The sequence below is a fragment of the Bombus vancouverensis genome, chromosome 1 (genome assembly GCF_051014615.1).
Source record: "Bombus vancouverensis nearcticus chromosome 1, iyBomVanc1_principal, whole genome shotgun sequence".
Lineage (NCBI taxonomy): Eukaryota > Metazoa > Arthropoda > Insecta > Hymenoptera > Apidae > Bombus > Bombus vancouverensis.
The window spans coordinates 16,189,044-16,198,255 of NC_134911.1; positions in this window are offsets into that span (position 1 = coordinate 16,189,044).

Consider the following 9,212-nt stretch of genomic DNA (forward strand, 5'->3'; position numbering starts at 1 on the left):
ACTTTTTGGAAAATTTACGTTTATAATATTTCGTTTACGTTATCACAACGACCGAGAGTGAATAAAAAATTCTTGTAGAAACACGTTCACGATCTCGTTAAAGGTGTACGGCACCTGGATTTCAGAAGGCCACAATTTAGAGCGATAATGGACACCATATTCGCGCGGCGCAATCGCGAACTTGCCTCTCTGTAGCGCCCCGTATCTCCATATATTTACATGGACCGGGCTCGATGTGGCGTTTAAAATATTCCGAGCAATAAAAAGACACGCGGGTCGAGCAAAGGCTACTTGCAACATGCATAATTTGCACCCCGGTGCGCCATATACGTAAGTAGGTTGCCAACCGAGCCCATGCACTGAAAGCGCATCGCCGCGCAACAGAGATGTAGATAAATAAAGTGTGAAGCACCGTAAGCGTGCTGCGCGAGCTAAAAGCCTCCACGTTGTCTTTTCCTTTGGTTTGTGAATTCGACTTTTAGAGGCGAGGTTCTTCTTTGGTTCTTCTCCGGGTTCTTCCTTTCGATTCTTCCTCCGGTACCTCCTTCGGTTCTAGAGGCTAATTGGACCGGCCAGCCACCGCCACGGCGGACCAGCTGCCTCTGTCACAAGGCGGTCCGTGTTTCATTCAAATCGATTCCGAGTAAAATCCCGGTCCGATCGATTCAGGATCGTATATTACGCGTGGCGAGGCGCGCGACCTTGATCGACGGAAATTACGGGACTCGCGATTTGTCTTCCCAACACCGGCCTGCGCGCGAATGCCCATCAACGGAGTTCCCAAAGGAGTTCCAGCTAGCGGGGCCACGTTCCTGTAGGTTACACATATCCTACGCGTATAGTAGAGGCGAACGATCGGATTCAAGGCGAGAGAGCCACGGGAAGCGGGCGTTGCTTTTGCAATCTCATCCAAATAGAGTGTGGATTTCTATGTATCGAGATAATCGATCTTAATGGACCGGACTGGGCCGCTAATGAACGCTGTAACCGGCCCAGGGAGAGAGGAAGAGAACTGGACAAGCGTGTCGAAAGGTGCAGTCTGTCCTCGCGAGTGTGAAATAATCGCCGCCGTAGATCGTCGAATCGTGTTAAAGAAGGACTAACAGTCCTCTCGCGTAGGAAAGAATGCGAGAAGAGGAAGAAGCTGAGGAACTCGGATAAGAATGTCATAATGCGTTTCCGCGGGACCCTGTAAACCGGATTCGAATCGGTCGACAGTCGGGTTTCACGAGGATCCTATTAAAACCTCGACGAAAGGTTTGCAGTGTGCTTCTTCTAGGGCCACCTCGCAATTACATTTTATGTCTTGCAATCAGTAAAACTCTAAGTACGCCGAGGCGCGTAGTTTGCTGGTGTAATTTCACCTTCGATTCCTTGCGTCCGCTGCCCCTACGACCCTCTGCCTCCGTGCTCGCGCAAGGAACACAGCGCGTCGTTGTAATTTCGCGAGAGGCGAGAGAGAGAGAGAGAGAGAGAGAGAGAGAAAGAGAGGCAGACAGAAAGAAGAGCCACAGGCATACAGGAAGGTGTAAGCAGCTCGGTAATCAGCACGTACCTCATCTTCGACGATAACGCGAAATTCCACGCGTATGCGTTCTTCGGAACCTTTTTCCGCCAGTCGCGAGTATCTTTTTAACTCTTCTCACTGTTTGCAGACGCCATCCGAGCTTCTGAGACCGTATAACGGGTGTAAATTAGTACGGGATACTGGAGAAATCATTTGGTCGAGTCGTGTGCTAGGCGGAGCTTGCTTCTTACTTGGTGTAGGAGTGTCAATGATTTGACGCACGAGGTTTTTATCTGCAAAGAGACAATAAGGTGGGTTCTTAAGTAAACGTTCGTTCTTTTTATCGCATATGTACTTTATCGTTTACGTGCGAGGTATCTATCGCTCGTAAAATGGAGAATTCTATGCAGAAGATGCAAATGATCGTCACGCCGCACCGCGTCGACCACGTTTCGCAAACGAAGCTATATATTCCACGTAGCAAAGTAATACCGTCGATTTCGTGTTTCCCACAGATAATCGTAATTAGAGGAACTTGACCGTGAGAAGCCGCGCGATATGAAGCATAACTCGTATAAAAAAATCCGCACATACCCCGTAATAAAAAATATAGACGTACATTTGTTTATTGCAAAGTTTCCGCTTTGAATTTCATACAACTTTTATCCCTTTTGTTTCCGCTTACATTCGCCGATATCCATGTAGATCACCGGTGATAAAGTCGGAACCTTTGACCCTTTGTATGCAGGGGACTATCAGGTAGTTAGTTTCCGACAAACGAATTAATTTCACGTTGATAAAGCTGCGTCTCGCGTTAATCGAGACAGATAAGGGAACTAGCCCAACCCCGGTAAGAGGCGGAATTAATTAGGTTTCCTGGTAACGGATTGGCGGACGTTCGAGTCGGAGGGAGACCGGTACCGTTTCGATCGTATCTGCGCTCAACTGTCGCGGCTGCCGGTTCACCGAGAACGAGTTTAAATTACTCGGGGAAAAGGTGCCGTTGCACCGCCCGCCATGAACGTCTTAATTACGCGACCACGTTTCCGGGGTGATTATCGTCGGCTGTTTAAATATTCAGGATTCGTGATGCGCTACGAGCCTCGTTTCATTGGCACAGGAGCAACCGTCTGATCTTTCGCGTGATCTCTGGTTATTCCAGTCGCAGTAATTTATGGGTTGTCATCCCCGGTTGCCTGATATTAACCTTTCCTTGGTTTTAGACCATTGCATTTTTGCGACGCGGTCGACCAGCAATTTTAGCATACTTTTGCATTGGTGCAGCATTTTGCAACTAAGGGTTTTGTTTTTCAGAGGAAAGGATTATACATGTTTGTCAATTTATTCGTATAACAGACTTTATCCGCGGTTTTATTAATATTATTCTATTTATGTAATACCTTCTGGCACAAAAACGTGTCGACTTTCTTACGTCCTGCGTGGAACCCCCTGTGTGGAAATATCTTGATAGTATAAATCAGAACAACTTACCGGCTGCCCTCGTGCAACATTCCCATACTCGTTTCGCTGCGTAGATAGATAGATGGACGCACGATAAGGTATTTATCCCGTGTCCATGCAGATTACCGTTTCATCGTCGATTCTGGAGGGACTAATTTCATGGGGTGTCCGTTGCGTGCACGTAAAAGCGTGCTACGTTGGATTCCTATCAGGGCGGCGTAGACAACGTTGCGTGCGATTGGTATCACCGCGTTCCTCTGTAACACCGAAAGCCGGTCATTACGCGTTCGACATTTATCCGCGCGAATATGTTACGTTGTGTTATAGAAATCGTTCGGCGCGCGAGGCTATGGGAAGTCGACGCTGCTATTACGCGCGTTCGCTGCATCCTGCTGGTCGTTGCGTCTTCGGAACACGAGGAAATCGTTGAAAACTTGGTAACACTTGCACACTTTCTAGCCTCATAACACGGGTAGTTTGTCTGAAAATAGAATACGCTTTATAGGTATGGTTATTATAATAAAACCTTAATGTATTGCTCGAGACTTTAATGATTATATTGTACAGGAATAGGATAGCGAGGAAGATGAAGGATATTCCTAGTTGTTGTTGGCTATTTTCTTAAAAAGTTGATCGAAAGATAAGTGTTTCTTATCGATTATATAAATTAATTCTTCAAAAATAAAAGCTCACGTGCGATCTATTTTAGACTCGATAGCTTCCATATAAACATCGTTTTCTTAAGAACATATTTCCTTTGATCTAATTATTTTGTTTGCATAATTATTGCACTGAGATCTATATACAGTGTTAACTAATATCTCGTGAAAATACTAACCATAGTAACTTCAGCTAAACTTGATCAGCTGACGTCAATCACGTTACTTTAGTTTTGATATACATATAAATTTGTGTCACTATTCCCTACAGTATCGTATAATCTCTATATCATATTTCCAAACGAAAACATAATCTTCATATTTCTCTGGCTACATTCATACTGGAAAAGAAGCTCGGTATCAATCAGTATGAAGTAGGAAGAAAGATTCCTCGACGACCCTTTTATCTTAGCACCAGAAGAATCTTTATCGAGAATCCTCCGGAGAATAAAAGCGAACATACCGTGTTCGTCGCTGTCGACAGCTTTGCGAATGTTTGAAAGGCTAGCGAGCGAACGAAACGCAAGAACGCTGCTTTCTATTCAATCGGTTCAGCGGAAGCGATGCGAAGAAGCGCGGAGACGCGCGTTGATTTCCGAAGCGGTTACGAACCCTTGCAAGAGCTCGATCGACGCGGATCGTTCGCGATTTCTTGCGTTGCGCTGGTACGCGCGCAATATTGGCTAGCGATGGTTTTCCGTCGAAAGCGCGTGTACACGTGTACGCGCGAGCATCAAGCGCAGCGAGGCGGCATTGTACGCGGGCCCATTTATCTGCGGGAATAAAATGCAGATAGGATCTGCGTCCACGCGAGGTTCTGCCAGTATTTGTCATGGAGATGCGACCCACCGATACCGCCTCGCCCGTCCGTGGAATTACCCGAGCCACGCTCGGATTCTTCAGCGTACGCCGGTAATTTACCGAGCACTCGACGCAGCATCACGCCGCTAGTCCTTCCTCCTCTTCCTTCCTGTGTTTCACATCCCATTTTCTCGTTCGGTGACCCTTTTCCTTGATTATTACATCTGCCGAATTTAATCGGTACTTTGGTTGAGATTCTCTTTATTATTATTATAAATTATTATTAAAATTGTTATTATTCTGATAATTAGAGTAATACAAAATCCGATAGTGTGTCGTTTTGACGCGGATTTTGGTTAAAGTCTATCCATCTTCTGCTTTTTCAGTTACACATAGTAGCACCTGTAATTGAAAGCTCGCTTTCAGTTCTCGGAAAGTCTTCATCGTAGATTGCGATCCTGCTGAATAAGAGTTGCGTTGAAACGATACAATTTTTGTACATTGAGAAATTCCCCGAACACCAAATGAAGAGCAGGTGAAGATGTGCCTGGGACTGTAGTTTTTTTGCTGAGAGTAAAATTGGCAGGTGGTTCGAGCTTTACCAGGATCGCTACTTTTGAGATCGACACAAACACTTTGAAACAATGAGGTTCTTTGTTCGATGTGGATTGCTGTTAAGATTAATACCAGTACATATTATCGTACATTCTATAAATGTTATTGAAGGCTGTTGCTGTTATAATGTAGCGTTTCGCGTGGTCGTGTCTATAGCCAGTCGTTGTCCAATTCTATTGTATGCGAGAATATTGAAAGCAATTAATTGTTGAGCAAGTGTACAGCTGATGGATATTGTGTATCGCGTTGCGTAGGCCGTGGTAACCTACATGGCCAACATCAAGTTATCTTGCATGACTAGTGAATACGCGTGCTGAAATGTTGCAAGTTGTTAGCTGACATTAGGCTCTTAATTCTATTCGCTTTGAAGTCGAGAACAGAATCTATTTAACGTGACGTGACAAAAAAATTCGATAATTCTACTCGTCTAAGGTCCTATCCTTTTCACATTATGCAACGTTTTTCTTGTATGTATTATATTATTCCTCTTGATAATTAAATATCTGGCAAGAAAATTTATGCAACGTATGGAATTTGCCAACAGTCGAAGGATTATTAAAGGAGCCGAAAAAAGACGACGCACCTTCGCATCTGTGTGACCAAGTCCTCTTATGGCATTCGATGAAACACTCGAGCTCGATGAGAGCCCGTGTCGCGTAATCTCCAAAGATAGCCAGGAGGATCTTAATCGCCGAAACAAACAAGGACTGCTTGAAACGCTTTGCATGGAAATGTACAGGTTGGGCATTAGGCGGCTGAACATCTTCAGCCACCGAAAGAGATTCCCGTCGGATTTAAGGAATAGCGCGACGAAGTAACCGTGGAAAGCGGATAAGTGATGATTCATGGAACAAATCTTGGACTCAGACCAAAGAGATGCCACCTTAAGATCTCCGTAAATACCAGCCTAACGCGTCCTGACTTCGACGTTTGTGACTTAATTACGCTAAGAGTCACGAAACTATAGCTTCGTCGGCGAAGCTGAATTTCTATCTCTGGATTTTTCTTGGAGTTTCATTATCGCTATTTCAAAAAGTTAAACAATAACGTTACAGTAAATACGATTTATAGAACAATCATAACAACTCTAAGAGAAAAGATGTATAAACGTAATATTTACGTTTCAATTATTATACCGCAACTACCCAGGCATGATGCGTTCAATGGAAATCGTGTCTAAAAAGAGAAAGAAGAAAAGTTTTGAAAGCATCGAAACGTTCCGAGGAAGCTATTAACGAAGGAGAAAGCTGAAGAAATCCCGTAACGAAAGGCAAACAGTAGCGAGCGAGTCGGTTGGAGAGTCGAATGCAGTAAAAGTCGGCGTTTTTGTCGCGTGAGTAAATTAGAGAGATAACGCGAATGAGAGGAACAGAGGACGTACGTGTGAATGGATCGAGTATACCGGAGATACCGCTTTATAATGCTTCTTTGCGTACCGGTAAAGATGGCCACACAAGCTATTTTATCGTATGAATTGAAACGCAAACGGTTCGAGAAGCGTACCATCCAGAACAAAAGGAAGAGAGAAACGAACCTTGTAAGAGAAAGAAGCAAGCTTCAGAATAGATCAATGAATGTTATTGTCCGTTGTTTTCCTGAAATGCATACGTACTCTGCACGAGGGTGAACAATGGCGTTTGTCCGGAATAACTGCCAGTATCGAATTCGTTGATCGCACACTGGATCGAGCGCGAGAATACCAGCAAAAAACAGAAGAAAAAAACGAAAAGGGAAAAAGAAGAGGAGGAAATTCTAAAACGAGCGTGCGCGAGACTCGGCGCACCCACGACGTGTGTATGGTATTCCGCGAGCGGACAGACTAGCTTCCTTCTCTTTTTCTTATCACATAAAAGTCTCGTGGCGGCTGTGTTTCTTGATCGGCGAGAAAGAGAGAGAGGATAAAGGGAGAAAGAAACAGAAGAGGAGCAGAAAGGTGAGGGAGAGGCGAGAAGGTTCTGGACGAAAAAGAAACGAGAGGGCGAGAGACGGGCCCGTCGAAAAACGACTGTGGCGGCTCCCGCTGAGACAAAGCGCGAGAACCTGCACTCAAAACAAACATCACTCTGCCATTCATTCGGCCAGCGGATTCGAACATTCATCCCCCACGGTTCGTGCGTCACGGTGGACAGGGGGTGGAGGTAGTCGAGGGGTGACGAGTCGAGGGGACCACCGTACGACAATGCGGTGAGATCGAGCCGTCTCCTGGACCGTGCTCGCTTTAGGCTGCATTCACACGCGTCCGTGAAAAGGAAGTGGCGTGCGGAAGGTTGTCGCGCGAACCAACGTGTTAAGGAAGAAGAAAGAAAGAAAAAAAGAAGAGATCGAGCGTGCGACGCGCAACGCCAACACCTTCTCGCTAAGGCGTTAAAACGAGAACGAGTGTTCCCTTCCTCTGGCACGGTGGCCGCTTTTGTATGCTCTCTCGTGGTAGTCGAGATTTAGATCGATCACGGGATCCACACCATCTGGGACCCGTAACGTCGGAGATGACGTATGAAAAACCAAGGATTGTTCGTAGAATTTGGTGGAATTGTTGGGTAAATACTCGAAGGTATTACCCGAAAGAGGATCTTCCTTCTTACTTCCTTGGTACTCCTTTTTAGGAAATGGCAGATTATATAGATAACATTATAGCAGAAAGACAAACTTTAAAAATCAATTTCTTTATTTTTGAGCCGTTCAAAAATTCTCTGGAGTCAATTGCTGTCAGTCACATCTCCGCAGTCTTGCCTAGCATCATTAGAAGCACTTCTACAAATCACCAATTACAAGCAGAACTATCGAATCGTTAACCTCTCCTCTCTTCGGCGTGAGTCGCGGCGGTACGCAAATCAACGAGAACCGTGGTCATCGCTCTTCGACATCTTCTCCATCATCCATCTCTCGCCACCCATCCAACGAGAACAGAGAACCAGAGGAGTAGGATGGTCGGTTCGGGGACCGGTAGCAGGATGATTAATATCGTAATCGCTAAATTAGTAACACTTAACTCCAAAAGAATTCTATCGAGGCTGCGCGCCGATCGACGTTGGCGTCGACAGTACGCCAGGGAGGTTTTAACCACGAGGATCACGATAGTGAAAGAGAGAGAGCCGGTTCTCTGTTGCGGGTCCCGAGAAACGTTTGTCCGGCCTAGATATCATCAGGGTCCCTGGTGGGTCCAGGTTCGGGAATCATTAGGCCCCGAAGACGACGCATTCCGCAGTGGCCATCGGAACAGAGAGGACCACGACGACGGTACAGTCGTCTTGGATGATCCGGTGGCTCTCGACGTGGCTTGTCCACCGCGTCCGGCTACGGCATTTATTAACTCCCTTATCAGATTTCGATTTGGACGACGTGCAGCAACGACGGATACCGTAATTATTTTTATTAGTACCGCGCTAACCGTCGTCCTTTTCCGTGGCGAGAACCACCGGCCGATGGTTTGGACGAGCATACACTGGCGCGAGTTCGATGCTACAAAGGGGCCCCGATGAGTTTTCGGCATGCCTGCGCTCGTCGTTATCCTTTTGCCGCCCGCTCTCTGCGTTTTTCTCTTCTTTCTTCCTTTCTTTCTCCGTTGACGATGTGTCGCGAGAATATCGACGAGTTTTTGGTGGAATACGCCGATATGCGAACGGAGTTAAAGCGTAGTCCGTTAGAGACGAGGACGGCGTTTGACCTTGCAGACCCAATAGTTTGCAGTTGCACAGCAGGTGATATTAAGTATGTATGTGCATACTTTAATCGTGCATAAACGGAGCTCGAGTTTTAATTAAGCGAATATGAATCTGCAACAAATGTCACTCATATTTCAGTACATATACTCGACGACTTGGACACTCGTACCGATAACTCTGATAAATAAGAGTGGGAGTGGTCTCCGGTTAAGCAATTTAGACGTTGAAAACGCAAGGACGAAGGCTGATCGATGCTCGGTTTTGACGGACTCGTCTCTCTCGTTCGTTGCAACGAGAATCTCCGGCCTGCGGCTCGTTGCGTGGGCGTTCCACGCATACAAAAGTCGGATTACAAATTGTAACGATAGACGAACAAATAGGACGGAGTTACGTTGATCAGGTGGAAACTGCTTTTTGCCACTTACACAGCCGGCGTATCATCAATCATCAATCACACCGGCATCAATCTTTGTTACGGTATAATTTCATTGACCTGTTAACGTTCTC